The 18,139-nt window shown below is 30.5% G+C and overlaps 1 long non-coding RNA gene across 1 annotated transcript; it reads left to right on the top strand.

Annotated features, from left to right (window-relative positions):
- Nucleotides 1–11,179: 11,179 nt before the first annotated feature.
- On the top strand, nt 11,180–17,699 carry LOC143080205 (uncharacterized). Its single transcript, XR_012979661.1, has 2 exons — nt 11,180–11,724; nt 17,071–17,699. It is a non-coding gene; the product is annotated as an uncharacterized LOC143080205 (long non-coding RNA).
- The last annotated feature ends 440 nt before the right edge of the window (nt 17,700–18,139 follow it).

Raw genomic sequence — 18,139 nt, forward strand, 5'->3', positions numbered from 1 at the left:
CATTCCTCAAATACATGAAGTTCTGTAATAGCCGTAGCACAACTTCAATACGTAAGAAATTATGCTGTGAAACCAAAGGAATAGGTTGCAGACTCAAACAGAAATTTGCAAACTTTGATTACAAAAAAAAATGGCATCTTGCTGTAAAATTATTAAGCTCAAAAGTCTTTAAAAAATCAACTAATTTAGTAACAGTAGATACAGATTGAACATCAATATGTGTGCAATATTTTTATGAAGATAACCAATTTTTCTCGTGCAATATTCCTGTGAAGATAACCAATTACCCCCGCTCAACCGCCTGACTTACAGACAGTAGGAGTGCAAACATATTAGCCCTTGTGATTTGCCGGTAGTTGCCGATAGTGGACCGTTAAAGGGAATGTCATTTAATATAAACGATTTTAAACGGACTTTTTGAAACGAAATGCGCACAAATCCTTCAAGACCTTCTCGAGATACTGTCTTTTTCTTCAATTGGTGTAGTATCTAGTACATTTGTGTACTACTGACCCCTTAACAGACATTCTTTTACTGTATTAATATTTAAACATACAGTTTCTACTTAGTCGTCTAATAACTTGATTGGTTCGTACATTATAATATATATTTTCATTCATACGTTTTATGGTGAGATAAATGATTAAGTTTATGAATGAAATTCGATCATGACCTATAAACACACTAAATGAAACCGTATTAAGTTTGAAGTGCTACTAACCCACCCTTTTGTTCAGGACTTAAACTGGTCCTGCTGATTTATAACAAACAGAGTTCCGGCCCACTTTTATTTGCTAATGACCAGCTTGATTCGAACCCAAGTATTCATTTTGTTTGTCAAATTATATAACATATATTAATAATGAATCTTATTTTTGTACTTAAATACTATTTTTACAGGCATAATATTAAGCGATTTATTGTGTTATGTATTATTTGCATAATTTACCGCAGCCTACTTTTTCTCAAATTAAAATAATATTCAGCTCTTATATAACACTTTATTTTGATTGTATTTTAAAATTGCAATATAGTTTTGTATACTTTTGTATGAATTACTATGATACGAATTGAATCAATCAGAAGTTTGTATCCTGTCCTCGCAAATGCATTTTTTAAATATAACTAAAGACAGGTAAAAATAATTGAAAATAAAGTAATTTGTATCTTTTATTAATTTATCATTACAAGTATTATAAATTGTAAGGAAAACCAAAGAAACCATTATTGGTAATATTTACGTCATTTAGACTCTTGTCGGTGGTTGTCTTTTTGACAATCATACCACAGCTCTTATGTTCTACATTATGTACTTGTAAACAGCAAAATTAGCTCACACAAAAGTACATAAGTCAGTTCTTATAGTACTTAATTTTCATGATCAGTAAATGGCGGAAATTGACATAATCTTCACTAGTATAATGTACAACAGGACCAACTTTTCCTTTGTTTTGTTTTACGCCATTTTCGAAACATCTTTGAACAGCGGTTTACACCTATTGCCTTTATTAGTCTTAACGTTACAGTATTACTACCCAATGGTCTAACTATAGCATGGCTCATTTATGAAACGACAACCTGTCTTTCAACAACAGAAGATAGTCCAATACCACAAATTTGACTGATTTTTGCAATATCTTAGTATAAATCCAAAACATATACGACATTGTTAATCAAAACCAAAATTTCTTTGGAACTTAAGCTAAGTATTCTCTCGTTAATACACAATAATTCAATTTGATGAAACAATTAACATAAACATGTTAAGTTTTCAAATTTGTATCAAACTGCCTGCAGCAAAATCATCTAGTACTGGATAGAATTTAGATATTGTGCAAACATGAAAAATGCTTCAAATAATTGAAAGTACATGTAATCATATAAACTCTTAAATGTTTTATTTCAAGCAGAATATGAATACCTTTAAATTTTATCCTGCAAGGTAATCATAACAGATGAAATTAGCAATGCCTCTTTCTGATAATTCAAACGTGAGTATCAAAGTATCAAATTGTGTGCAGCTTTTGATTTCATCTTTGCGCATTCATTTTACAGGTAACACAGGCGTTAAATAAAGATAATTCATCATAATAGATATGACTATAGTTATTATAAATTTTGAACCTACTTGTAAGTTTCTCAAATATTTTTTCATATTAAATTCTAAAAAGAAATTATTAAACGATCATGATAAATTCCGTTATAGCAGATCATAAATATATTGATAACTAAATTGCAATATTTCAGAATACACAATATTCTGTTTCCTATTTTTTTCTGAAGAGAAATAGCTTTTAGTATTTTTGACTGAAGTTAGTTTGTAAAGTTGCGTCAAAGGCACATACATTGAGTTTCGGTTGTCAGTAGCAAATCGGAGTGGGGAAATCATAAGTTTTCCATAGAGATACTTTCAGTATCGACAGAACAATTGAATTAGGTTTTTTTCATGGCAAAACATCGTCAATAATTGCAAAGTTATTTCAGCAAATTCTATATTTTCACCTAGCTTGTGGACATCATTACCATCAACAGAATCCATGCGTAATCAAACAGCCCGGAATTATTCTATGCTTACTACAATGGGCAATTTTATGCAGCACATTCGTGTAATAATAGCATTTTTTGTGTTTTGTGTTTTCTAAAGCAGTGTGACTCAAATGTGTATTTCAACACTTAAGTGCATATGCATAATAAAACGGATTTATACTGCTCGAAAAAAAAGTTTCAAATGATATAGTGCGCAAAAATATAACTTTAAGCTGCAGGCAAACGTAATCATTTTTGCGCGCAAATGAAATGCACCGGATCTATTAACACACTTAGATTGTGCATCATCTATATATGGCCCGCACGGCGTTTCATACACATGTATATCTGCAAAAGTACATTTTGATCAAATGTGATCAAATAGACTTTAAGTATTATCTGTTTATTTCCGCACTCGGTTACAACTTTAATCATTACGTGCCGCAATTATCGTGCATTATTATGAAATGTACACTATAACGGCAAAGTTCAACAAGTATCACGAGAGTCATTTTAATACTTACAAACAACTGTGCAGGGCCCTCATGTTAAGTCAAGGTCGTTAGACACCCCCGTCATAGTAGCATGTATTAAATGATACTAAGGAGTTTTATGATTGTATTTTGTCACTTATTAGAAACACGTGTAATCTGGACAAATACTGTACTCACAATAAATGAATAAAAAGGTTGAGTAAATATATTGTGCCTCTCCCGCTCAAGATCTAACGCCGAACTAAAAAGTAGACATGAACCCATAGATATTCCTTTCTGTTTTTTTTTCATATTCTTTTTTTTTTTTCATATAAGACTAAATTTGGAATATTATGTGCAAACATGGATTGGATTGGCAGATAGGTGGAAGGTTGTCTAATATTAAGCCTTAATAAGATAAAAAATAAATGTTAGTTGAATAGAGGCTACAATACAGTAGTAAACCGCTGTTCGAAAGTCATAAATCGTTTGAGAGAAAACAAATCCGGGTTACACAGTAAAACCTGGGGAAAAACACCAATCACAAAAAGAAAACAACGAAACAACAGAAACACTTATAAGTCACCATCTTTATTCATTCGCTGTAACTCTTGTACATTGTACAAAACCTCACTATCAAAGACAATCAATTGTAAAACCAGGAACATGTATACTAAGTAAATGGTCCTTCATTTCAATATTTAAGGTCTTTCCTTTTTCTGTTTATTATTATTATTCTTCCGCCAAACTTTGACGAAGTTAGCAGCCTTAACTGTAAGACGTGTCGCTTTCATGTTCACACTTTGTATCGGTCTCATGAATACCTATCCGGAACTCACCCTGTGAGTCGAAATATTTTGTCGGTTCGGAGTAATCCCTCCAAAACCCAAAAACCTTGTTATCGTTCCAACACCGTAACCGTAATAGGTAGAAAAAAAAACAAAGGTGAAATTTGTTCAGGACCAGACCCCAGTTCTTCGTCACATTTGGATCGAAAGGATTCAACGATTCATTGGTAGAGTTATGCCCTATGAAAATTAACCGGTGTCAGTTGGCCACCAAAACTCAGAAACCGTAAGTCGTAGACACCTAGGATCTTCACCATTCATCATCAATTCATGCGACTTTGAAAAATATCTCAAGGTCAAATGTGTATGTTGACCTTAACCTTTGACCTAACACCTTGTTATGGGATAATCTCAGAAACCATTATACTTACAGAAGTTTTGAATAGTGGAAAATGTTTGGGTCATTAAGGCGCAACTTTGTTACATTTTGACCGAAGAGATTTGACCTTTCTGTAAGGGGCATAACCCCTGATTTAGGTTCATGAAAAGAGAAAATCAGCTTTTACTATATAACCAAAGGTCCTACACCCATGGGATCTTCAGCAATGACGTTGGGGACCAATGACCTTGACAAAGGTCCAAAGGTCAAGGTCATGGCCTATATAGCGAATTATGTGTTTTTGACCTTATTTAAAGGATTTTCAGTGTGTTTAAAAGCTTTTTAAGGTTGACCTTGACCTTTGACCTTACAACTTTTTAGTCGATATCTCAAAAACGATTGTACTTACAGAAATAATAAATAGTGAAAAACGTTGAGGTGGATTTGACCTTTCTGTAAGGGGCATAACCTGTGTAAGAACTTTTCACTACATTCTACGTCTATTGGAACATGTATTTTACATTACAAAAGGAAAGACCTCTCAATTGTTCAAGAACAATTGACATTTTAATTGTTTTTGTTACTCTTATACATGACAAAAACCTTGAGTGAGAGCAGTAAACCTCAACAGCATCGATATCAACTATCATGCTGCAAGATTTTTGGTTTCATTAGTAACATTTGAAACATATTTCAATATATCCGCAATTATCTATTATAGTTCTAAAAGAGTTAGACTAGGAACATAAATTTACATACTAATTTGATTATCTGCAAAAATTTGAAAAGAGATTAGAAAGAAGAAGAATAAACCTGGCAGCATTTAAGACTTGACATGAAATATCAGTGATATGGGCATAATTTTTTATTAACTGTATAAAAACCTTTGAATGTTTTAAATATTATGGATTTTGTTCTCTAAGAAGAGATACTAGTAACATTATGCTGTATTTAGAGTAACCTTTCGGAAATAAGGGTCCACAATGGTCTATGGATTCGTATTTTGTTTTGTCTTTTAACTTTTTTGAGCATCAGTGATGAGACTATTGTTTGTAGATAACACGTGTATCTTACGTACAAAATTTGAAGCCTGGTTTCTATGATGAGTCTATTGAGAAACCCACAAATGACCCCGGAAACACGTATTTCCTATTTCGCCATTTCAGGTGGTCACTATTACTCGTTAGTCATAATAGTTTATGTACATGTATAGTACGTGAGTAGTTTATAACATATAGGTAACAATATCTCAGAGGGACAAACTTCAATCACTTAATCTGTTTGAATCATCATCTTTTACTTACCTGTTACAACATAACAGATAGTTGTTTGATCCTTTATTACTCATACAAATTAACATACAAACCTTAATATGCCCTACTGCGTTCTTTTTATCATCTGATCATATCGCGCCGTAGCTGTGAAGGTCATTGTTTAAAATAGAAAAAGTTGTGAGGATCATTGTTTGACATAGAAAAATCCTATTTGTAATAAACTTGAAAACAATAAATTCTTAATCTGAGAATCTGACAATTAATAGGAGGGGATATATTTGTCTACTTATTATAGGATTTTATAAAGACAACAATGTGTTTGGAGCGTTCCTTCCGAATGATGTGGTACCGGCAACAATGTCCAACAAGAAGTTTAGAAAACCATCCCTTTTTTTTAAAAAAAGAAGACAAAATGTATTCAATGTTCAACTTAGTATAGTATAAACTATTTGAATACATGATTAATCCCAAAAGCTTACAAACCACAAAATAATTCCTATTTCTTGGGAAATAAACAGGTTTGAAACACACAATTCAAGGCATGATAACGAAAGTACATGTGAGATAATGCATGAGCCAGACAACCATCAAGCCTAACACCACCTAAGAGCAACATACAATTCTTAAAACAACATAAGAGAAACAAATGTTGTTCTATTCAGACCAAAAGAGATAATGCGTTGTCAATACAACCGATGAAACGAAATTGATAACACAAAAAGGACAAATCGTGATTGAGACGCATCAAAAAAAAAAGACTGATCAAGAAAACTTAGAAGAGACAATGAAAGATCAAGAAAATCCAGAGGAGAAAAGAATTACATAAAACAGAAGATAGCAAAGCATGATTATGAGAATTAAGGACAAATTGATGAATATGCCAATAATTTATGAGAGTCAAAACATGACCAACAAGATCCAAAAGACAAAGCTTGGACAGGAGTTCATGACAATATAACAAGGCCAAAGAGCAGTAGATAGTCAACAAATAGTATAATAAAAAATGACACCAATGATAGACGGATAGACGTCAATGGATTATAAATCCTCAACACATCAGGACATGCTAATTAAGATAACCTTTAAAACAAAATCTTGGTCAATTTTCAAACTTTTAAAATACCAATAAAATATTTTAATCGGAATCCAGTATGTATGAAAATGTGAAATAACAAAAATCTCGAACTCCGAGGAAAATTCAAAACGGAGTCATAAACAAAAGGCAAAATCAAAAGCTCAAACATTTCAAACGAATAGATAACAGGAAACGACATTGTGTTATATTAAAACAATGTAGCAAAGAAACACAATAAGGCATATATACAAGGCACATAAGCAAACATTAAAAAATGATACAAAGTTCACAATGGCACACTAACACAATGACTGAAAATGAACTGAGTTGCAAAAAATAAAACTTTCTTTACACATTTTAAAAACCATCGTATTCATTTTATCGTAGGAAATTCATTGCATTAATGCATATACAGTTTACTATTCTATATAGAAACTTGAGAAATATAGATATCTGGACCCACGAGAATTCGATTAGCATTCATGTTCGCAACAAAGTAGACATCACAAAAAGATAAATAGCAACTACAACAACATGACTTTCACCATTAAAAATCCAAATCCTTAATTTGATAATCAAATACTCTTTGGATTTTTTCAAAGACTAACATAAACTTGTTATATTAGATAAAATATAAACCAGAAAAAGAAAACACTTCGTACATACCAAATTTATAGAGTCGTTTTCAGTTAAAAGGCATCGACACGTATTGGATCAAATCAGACCAAATGATAATATGATTGTTTCAAAAAAATGTTATAACAAACTCGATCAAAAAAACCATGCTTAGTATAATTCCTTACGGAAAACGCATGTTTCGTCTGCATAATACGAGCAAGGCATCTTTGGGAGTAGAAAAACAGTAGTATTTTTAGTGTTTGAACATTGTATTAACGATAAACATTCACAAAAGAACATATCAAGTATATATTATGTTAATTACACAAGTCATATGTACCTCAAAGATGCGAATTATCCATAAGGATAGATAGTGTTTCAAGTCATGCTTTGTGATTTGGTATAAGATTCATGGAGTTAAAAAAAAAAACGTTTTAATAGGTCAGCCTTTATTTTTGGCTTCATTAAAAGTATCAATCAGGGTACATTTGTATAAGTATTTTACAATGCACTCGAAAATCATTCATCGAGAAATTATTATACATGTAGTAAATGTCATTGCGTGATGATCATCTGTACGAAAAACATACTATTATTGTATCCTTGTATTATCCTACATATATGAATTATCTTCTTCGGAAGTTCCGTTTAAAATTTGACATTGAAATCGGCACATACACAGGCTGTGCAATGTACAGGATCTATACTAGACTAAACATTTGAATTTTACTTCACAATGGAAAATACACTTTTATATTTCCTGACTGCACATTGGACAAAAAATTGATAATCGTATAAAGGCAAATCCGTTTATATCTATACAATCCTTAAGCTCATTCAACAACAAATTGCGTCATGAAGACGAATCCTTAATTTTATAACCCCCATTCTTCTTTTGTTATGTCATATTGTAGGTTTAGGACTAACTAAAACTCTATAAAAAAGTTTTATGCATTATGATTATCAACAATACATGAGAATTATCGGCATTAGTTTTGACATGGCGTTGTCAGTTGTCTTCAATTGATGAGTTTGAATCTCTCTTAGGTATCTCCCGCTCTTTCTTTGTTACTTAAAACTATATGTTCACAACTGTGAATCTTAAATCACATATTTTGTCTTATCAAACAATCTGATATCCTAGATGAAAATCAATATATGGCAGACCTTATCATATCTGTAGTATACTTTATCAATAAAGTGTTATTTTCATTTTTTTTTTAGTGAAACAGAATAGATGTGTAAAACCTAACTTGGTTTTTTTTAATTAAGGGGGCACACATTATATATAAAAATGATTCTACCCCATTTTTCCCATTCTTACCTATAATGTCAGTTTGTTTTGTTCAGACATGATTGTAAATATGCTATAAATCTATGCAAATGTCATACAAGTGAGAGGTAAAGCAACTCATCACAGATACTAGGATTTAAAATTGTATTTACGCCAGACGCGCGTTTCGTCTACAAAAGACTCGTCAGTGATGCTCGAATCGTAAAAACTTGAAAAGGCCAATTAAAGTTGAAGAGCATAGTTCTTATACCATGGTTAATCCACCATTTTCGACATAAGAAAAAGTCTATAAATTAAGTTATATGACAGTTGTTTTTCGATTTGTGTTATGTGTTTCAGCTTTTGATTTGACATTTAGTAAAGGACTTTCCATTTTTAATTTGCTCTAGAGTTCGGTATAAAATTGAGAAATATGTAACTTTATTTTAGATACAAATGTATTCATGTTGGTTATGATTCGTCTTTTGATGCCCAACTATACTCACACATAAATCAAAATGCTGTAACGGACTGTAAAACATTTTGATTCTGATGGATATATGAAAAACTGTTGCAACAATCCTTGTACATGCAGTATTTTATACAGATTAATTGATATTCAAATCATTTACCCATGAGAAAAATAATTTTAGGGGAATTTCCCAAACCTATTTGCAGCTATATGTCATGTATTCATTTGAACATATATATGTTCCTCATGATGACATAATGTTATAAGAACTTCGAAGTATGCACACTAAAGTTGTAGAACTTCTTAGATGACATTTTAGACAAGTGAAAAGGTGACCTTTAGTTATAACATTGTTGGGTTTATTTTTTTTTTTTTGTCTCTTGATAAATTGTTGTCTCATTAGTAATAGTACATGTACTACTTTTTTCATTTTCTCAGTACTTACTTACTAGTAGATAAATACATGACAAATTGCATGGTCCCATTTCTATGTTACCTCTTCGTTCACTTGACATTTATGATAATATTGTTTTTATGTTTAACCTTCTGTAATTTAAACTGATAGGTAGCTATTAATGCTAATATTATGTTAGAAAAAAAATCAGAACTACCTGTAAGTTTATTTAGATTGAGAAGAGTCTATCCTGTTCAAGAATATGAACATATATTGATCTCGTTATATTATACTCTCAGTGGTAATTTTTGTTTTGTAAATAAGGTGCATGCAGTAAACTTTGCATTTTTATTTTCGTTATTTTTAGATTTATTTTCTTTTTGATTTTATCTGTTCAATAATGATCCAAACTTCTAAAAAGTTTACAGTAGATAAATTTGGCTATGGTGTGCTTTAAATTTATTGCTGCTAACGTATTACACAATCTATTATATATCCTTGCTGATCAACTTGTTTCCGTTGGCGCGTTCTTTTTATAGTAAATCCAAAGCGTACCACGCTTGGAAAGTACTGAATCTATAATGTGCTTTTTGTCATATTCTGTGTTTAACTTTCTCATTTGTTGAAGTTTTAACTTGTTTTTCTTTTTTAATATGAAATAATTTTAAATTTTCTGTTAACTAATGAAGTGGAAAGTTAAGAGTTTTCCTGTTTACCCTATTAAATGCCCCCATAGTAATTTTTCATTGACTATTTTCGGTGTTGCCAATTAAAAGTAATGTACGTAATTACGCTAAAAAGAAAAAATAAATATTTTGAATATTTATGTTGCAATTGTCAAGTTCCATTAGTTAATAAACAGTATGGGCATTCTACAATAGCGATTGAAGTTGTAAAAAGAGACAGTTTAATCTATAATTGTAAAACACTTCATGAAGTGTTATTTTGATTCACCAAAATTAATGTATCTTCTGTCTATAGTTGAGAAAAGTATATATGTGCTGTCAATGTAAATTGAGATATGTTCATGTATTGTTTGCTTTAAAACATCAACGTTGTTCGAAAAATAAACAATAATGAAAAAGCAATTATATATAAGTGAAAGCAGTATTTAAATCAATTGCAATGTTGAATTGTTATAAAGTGTTAGGAGTAAATTCATCACGTTCAGACTAAAGTCCATTGTCTTTAACGGAAATCCTGCTGGGGTCTACGTTTTAGTTCACGTGTAGCAGTAACATATGTTTCTTTTTCCCGTCTTTTCATTTCTATACAAGTTACAGCATAAAGACAAAATACAAAAGCTAAAATAACAAATCGTCACTTGTACGTTTGGTCTTATTACAAAACTGTACGACTTGATCATAGCTAGTATTTTATGTTTAATAAATAAACAATGTAAACAGTAAATTTTCTATATGAATGAAACAATATGCTAATTGTAATCATAGATTGCTGTTGTAAAAATACGCTGTCAATCACAGGTTTAACGTAAGACGGAGTATATCGCGATAACAGGTGTACTATTTTATTAGAAGGAAGTGGTTGTAAAACACTAATTAATTGTCGTTCATACGAAGTAGGGGATATGTATTTTAACAAATATCCGCGATGGAAATCCTCATGGAAATCATTTATCAATATTAATAATAATTGTATACATTGATATACACACATAAAACCAATGCAGGAGGCAGCTCAGTCATAATAAACTTAAGTATATATATATATACTGGCAAGGTATATGAAATCAATTTAACTGTAAGCAGTTGTTGTTAAACAACGTATTATTTTACCTGTTTCATTCATAAAAATCTGTGGGAATATCATTGATCGTTTTGATCCAATAGCTGAATAGAAGGCGGGGCTTAGACTGCTAATAAATTGAGCCCTCCAAACTTGAATATTACATTGAAACACATGGTGTAGGCGATATAATGTGTATAACTACAATTCATGATACTGATGCAACAGTTGTGTTATGATATTTATTGTAGATTAGAATTTTCTCTTTTATTCAAAAGGACGATATTACAAACGAGAAAAATATATTGCTCAATAGAAGACTAAGACGACGAGATATTAGATTTTAAATTTTTGAAAAATTTAAATCGAATTTAAAATTAACAATGCAGACAACTATCTTATATAAAGTGTTGAAAGTGACTTTAGTTATAGTGGTATTGAGTTGCTGTTCTCGGAAGTCATCCGCTGTACCCAGTGGCATGCGATGTTACAATCCACACAGTTGTCTAAATGGAGGAACTCTTATAATGCCGAGATCTATATTCGGGTACTGCCGGTGTCTATGTACAAGAGACTGGGGAGGACCTATGTGTGAACTAAAAAGATACCCTAGAATACGATTTAAGAAACTTATTAGAATTAAACATGCTTTGAAAAATATACTCAGTAAGCGAATGGTGATAAGCTGATAAAGAGTAAAAATATGGTAAGTTAACATTTATTTATTTATTTTGTATGTTCAAGTTCATTAGATTTCACGAATGTACCAAGTTCTTTAATATATGTACAGTAGTAAGCTGTGTACGTGCATTTTTCTATACAAAACATAATTGTGTCGTCTCATTTAAAAATAAGTATATGAAAGTTTTCGACGGAATAAATATTCAAATGTTTATGTAAGAATAGGACTCTTCTAAAGAAGAAGAAACAATCCTGATAAACATATTTTGTTAAACATGTTAAATGTGTTTTATGTGAAGTAAAACATATGTCTTCATATTAAATCTTAATCTTGTATATATGAAACCATGTGTGGTATCTTAGAATATTACACACAACTTGACACGTGTTTCTATATTTATTACAAATAATAATAGTTTTCAATATTGCGGTCTGGCACATTATGCCAACATTTAAAACGTTTGTATCTTCCTGAGGTATCTTCTAGATAGAATTACAACTTCAGCCGATTTTTATCATTTAAATTTACATTTTAAGGGTTTAATTTTTTCTGCATGATATTGCCGCTATCGGCTATTTTCTTGTTCCAATCTTAACAACCTGGTGCAGTTTTTGTTAAATGTGATTAAGTGTTCATAGACATATTAAACTATATTAAATATTTTGCAGTACATTAAAATCATGTATCTTTACCAAATATCAATGTCATACCAACGCTTAATTTAACAAATATAAAGACTGTTGCAAGCAATATATAGTATGCAGATCTTTTTCTGATAAATTGGAAGATATTTAAACTTTTAAGACTTAAGTTTAGGTTATAGGAAGTAAAACAATACATTCCTGTTCGTGGCTATAAGTTTATTCGATAAAACATAAACTCTGTGCATGTATGCATTTATTATACCATAAGTAAAAGTAAATCTAATCTGCTATAAAAACTTCAAAGTAAAAAATCAATCAAGAAACAGTGTAAATAACAAATGGTACGTTTGCACCTCAGAGCATGACAAAACTAGTGTCAAGTAAAACTGTTAGTGCCCTTCTGAAGAAACTCGCTCAAATACCAATAAAAGAAGTGTTAAATAAACGGCCTTTAAAGGTAGCAAGCAACCCGACGAGTAAAAAAAGACTAATAGAGGGCTAAATTTATATTAATTCTTCAACAGTAGTCATGTATTAAGTTCTAAATCGTTTCAAAGTTTATAAAATGTTTGGATGCATTCAACAGAAACATTTAAAAGATCTGCCATTAAAATCGTGTTTTCAAAATAACGACTGACGTGGGTTCTAATTTGAAACAGTCACATTAAACTATGGTCGGTTTAAACTAGTTTTTATATCTTAACCCTTCCTTAATAAAATCTAAACTATGTTTACATGTACTAAGTAATATGGATTGTTATCATTATGTGCTGAGGTAAATGTATATCAAACCCGTATGCTTATATGCTCGATGAAATAAAAACGTTTATTGTATTTCTGCAGTTTTTAGAATGTGCTGTAAAGCAGACATACGTTATGCTACTCCTAATTTAAATTCTCTACAATTGCATTACAGCTAATCGCTTGAAATCGTATAGGTCTTTTTAGATTATCCAATTAAGAACAGATAACTTTAAGATATTGCACAACAAAAGAGAAAATGTGACAATCAGATGTATAACTATATCAAAAAACAAAAAAAAAACTTTCAACGACACGTAAAGGTTCGAAACTCTATCTTAATTCTAAATTTGGCATTCGTTCTATTGTTTCATTCCGGTAAAACTCAGATTTTAATTTCAGATATATAGTATAAATGTCAACCCACTTAAAACGTCTACGAACTTAGTTGCAGATTTAGATTAACAGGTGCTAAATTAGAACCTTTAGTCACTTCACATGTATTTTAAAGTCAAATCGTACTTGACCATTTTAACTTTACTGTAAAACGTAAGGCCTTGAAGGTATTTTTTATTAACAACGCGTGATAAAAATACAAATTAGGATCAAAGTGATTACTAATTGAAGATGTGAATGATGATTATATGTCATTGTTACTCATATGAGCTATAAATAGCATACAAGAACACCAGGCGAGACTAATAATATCAAGTAGGTACTTCTACAGTAGCTAATTAAATAGAGGCTCAATAGGGGATGAAGTTAAATAAAAAAAAAAGTAATCTGTACATGCAATATATTTATAATCTATAAAAACAAACAAACCATTAACTTCTTAATAAACGACAGTCTAAGGACGGAATGACTCAGAAAAACAAAATTAAAGAAATCTTAACGATATTGATAAAAGATAAATAAAAAACAAAAACTAAATGAAATCGTATTAAAAGATATTTCGGGACAACAAATGGCCTTCACCTATAATATATATGTATATATAAGTTCAAACCCATAAATAGACAGCGATTTATGTTGACAATTTCCTATTGGTAATTATTACATACATGCATTTACATATTCGTCTCTATTTCCATAACTTTCCCTTTATTCGTTTCCTGTCTTTGTCTTAACTTTATGCGTATTTTTATACTTTAATCTGTATCCCGAAATAATTTAATATGAGGAAGCCCTTGCTCTCCTTCTTAGATGTAAAATGACTTGTTAAATAATCCTTATTTGAGGATAAAACAGCACACCGATTTGAAGAAAACCTCGACTTAATTTAATTTGTTGAAATAGAGAAAAAGAACCAAACTGTATGACTTTAATATTATGACTCTCTCTTAAGATGTGAGAAAAAGGAAAGTTTGGTTCATTATGTCTTAAATATAATGTTCAAATGACAAGTGCTTAGAGAGTGCATATTTTAGAACACTATTCAGTCTTACATAAATGTAATGGCTTTCTGCTATCTTTTAAAAATCTTCAAAAAAGAATCAGAATGGTAATCTTTTTAAACCTAGTGACTTTTCTTTTATACATTATTTCATCTTTTAAAATGCGCATTTATACTTCAAAATCGTCGGTTTTGTTCTCCTTCATTATAATTCATACTGTATGTAATACATCAAATTATAACGAATTAGTAAGGTTGTTATGTCTTCGGATGTATGTTAAGGGTCATACTTACTCAAATTAAGCTTAATGTATATTTGATTCAGAGATACTTTATGAACAGTTCTTGGTTCAAAACAATAGTTTACCATTTAATAGAAAAAGAAATAAAACAAAGCCATTTGTATAATATTCAAATTCAAAATGTGATATTTTATCCAGACGAAAATGAAATCCATCACTATTTTATAACATTTCTTAATGTTATTTATTTGACTAGATGTGATGCACAACAAGCTGTGGCGTTTAAAACAGATTGCAACATTTGCGTTATTTGCAGTTTTTACAAATTACGTAAAAACCAATAGCATGACTTGTTTTGTGTCAGATATGACTTTGTATTTTTGATTTTTATGATTTAGAGAACTTAGTGCTGATGATAAATTTAAGATTGATTCTGTTTAATTGGTCTCAACTTCTCGTAATCCAGCTGATTTTAAACTTGATATCAAGTTAAGGCACATGTATATTGTTGAAGGTTGTATTTTGACCTCTACTTGTCTTTTGGTTTGTTTGTGTCGTAGGGTGTCTGTCGCATTGACAAGCACTTCACATCTACATTAAAGAAAGGCCTGTTCATACGTTTGATATTTTAGACTAACTGTTTAAAAGATAAGTAAATGTTCTTCAAACTGACATGTCTTTCAAAGTACCTGTTCGTCTTTTCTTTTCGACTTGTTTTGCGATTATTTGCAATATTTCGTTTCTTTTATCATGTCTTGGCAGCTACTGTCATAAACTGATGCAATCGTGAGTATACGATGCATAAATAACGATCTTCTTAAGTGACGTACACTAATAAAACAGCTGTATATGCATGCAGTGTGACATTTAAACTACTTGGATAAGACAATCTCCACTTAATAATAAAAATGGGTTTAATATAAAATTAAAAAAAAAACATACAAATAATATATAATAGTCAAAATCTTGAAACGACTACAGATTGCTGTTACCTCTTCTCATCCTAAACTGTATAGAACAATAGATTAAAGAAACAAAACATGCACCAGATGTGCTTTCCTGACTAGAAAGCCAAGTATCAAATATTAAATGCTTTCAAGACCTCGATTTTTACTAGCCGAACACAATTACATAAGATATCGTAGCTAACACGGATCCGTATTTTACTTAGGTATAGTACACTCACTACTAAAAGTAATAGAATTCTGTTTAGAAATAATAATAAATTCCTGTCAAAGTAATAATGTGTCTTGTCTTTACAAATAAACAAGATACATGTTATACGCAATGTTTTATATGTTTATTGGAATGTATAATGTTATACAAGTGGTGAGACTTTAATAAAAAAAAATATTGAATCTACAATATTGAAAGCCTTGTTTGATTTCAAGATTTAAGCTAATTAAGAAAATGTTTGATTCAAAGTTAAGAAATTGAAGTAAAGCTTTTAGAGTATATGATATCAAGTGAATTTCACCTTTTAGAGATATTTGATATTAGTAATATTGATTTTAAGATGAAAGTGATATGTTCGATCGATTCGTTTTACTACAGTGCATTTTTGATGATGCAATATAATGTGCAACATATGGGTTGAAATTGACATTTGAAATCAAATTACAAACGAAATGAGTAGTGAAATACATGGTCATACATGTATATAAAAATGCACTGAAAGCCCTGTTATTAGATTTAAAATTCTAATGTGTACATATTTAATTATTAAATAGTGAGTGGTTGGAATGTAAACAACCATGCTTTAAAGCTTGTATGTGCGTTTTATTTCTTCTAAACTGCCATAGACACTAGGGAAATATTATAATTGTTTAGAAAAAGGTGGTTTTTGACTACTCAATTGACAAATATTGCTTTGTACATCATAAAATAGGGTTCAATGCAAAAGTGAAACTATTTTTTTTTTAAATCAAATACCGCGGGGCTACTTTATTGATGTGAAAGCAGAACGAAAAGGGTCAAGGGATAACTATTTGATTATAATTTCAACCCAGGAATTTAAGTGTAATGTATTGGAAATAATGAGAAAGTAAAACCATATTATCAAGGTTGTTTTTAATACACAGTTTTAAGTAGAAAGCAAATAAATCGTATAGAGTTTTGTTAGAACAGAAAAGTTATGGCCATAAAATCGAAGCTTTACTCACTAAGGAAATATCGCTAACAAAATTGTAATCTTCTATCAGACAATAAAATTATACTTTTATTTTTGATCAACTGTGTGTTGTTTTAAAACATTGATTAATGCAGCTATCATCGTCCATTTGCCTTATGAACTTTTGATCTTTTTTTAATTTGTCAAAATATTTTAAGATCTTTTCTTGTTTTACAGATTTGGTTAAACTGCTGATACAGGCCCGTGTGCAGAGACGGTAATACCAATCCAGCCAACACTTTAAGTGGTTTGAAAGTCTCGCTGGACATGATCAGGGACGAATAGAAAATTGCAGCGATGCAATAACACTCCAAAGTGATAGTGAACGAATCCCGACAGGTTTTACCATTTACCGTCATACATTACAATTTACATCTTTTATAAAAAGAGATGAAAAATTCTATTAAACAACAATCTCAGTGGATTACGCTACATGGAAATTGGTATGACTAACGTTATCATTCTATTGACTGCGAGGGCATTTTTCAATAGAGAGATATTCAATTCTAATTTTATTACCTATAACACTCGGACGGTTTATGGCTTTAATATAAAGGACAAATTGGTCTCCATGTACGACGGTCATTATCTCTCCATTCCAAAGATGAAACTAATTCTGTCGTGCTGTCAAAGTTATTATATTGTTTTAACACTAGTTCTATTGATATTTTGATTATAGTATTTATTTTTGTTAACTGGTTGTGTTTTAAAGCTGTAAATATTGTATTTAATATTTATTATACGCAATATTTAATATTGCAAAAGTTTAATTTATTAAATATACTTTTTTATGTTATTTTTATAAATCTGTTTTATAGTTTTTGTTCTTTCCACCCTAACATCAGGGCTGGGTATGTGTCACAGTTTCTGCACACATGATCTGTATCAAACAAAATAAAATAAGCAGCATTGTTATATATATATACATTTTCACTTGAGTCACTTTAATTCATTAAATTACAAGAAAAACAAATACAAAATAGAATTGAGGAGGAGAACAGAATTCTTTAATGATAATACTGCCGGTTTACAAAAAGTAAAATAACAGACCTACCGCACTCCAAGGGAAATTCAATACGCAAAGTCCCTTAAATGGAAAAAAATAAATATCAGACACACCAAACGGATGAAGAACAGCTGTCAAATTCTTGTCTTGATACTACTGCATTAATTTTCCTTGTGTAAAAAATGGTGAGCATAAACAAATTTACAAAAATGAAGCTACAGTTCGTGCTTAAGTCATTTA

The sequence above is a fragment of the Mytilus galloprovincialis genome, chromosome 6 (genome assembly GCF_965363235.1).
Source record: "Mytilus galloprovincialis chromosome 6, xbMytGall1.hap1.1, whole genome shotgun sequence".
NCBI classification, from domain to species: Eukaryota; Metazoa; Mollusca; class Bivalvia; order Mytilida; family Mytilidae; genus Mytilus; species Mytilus galloprovincialis.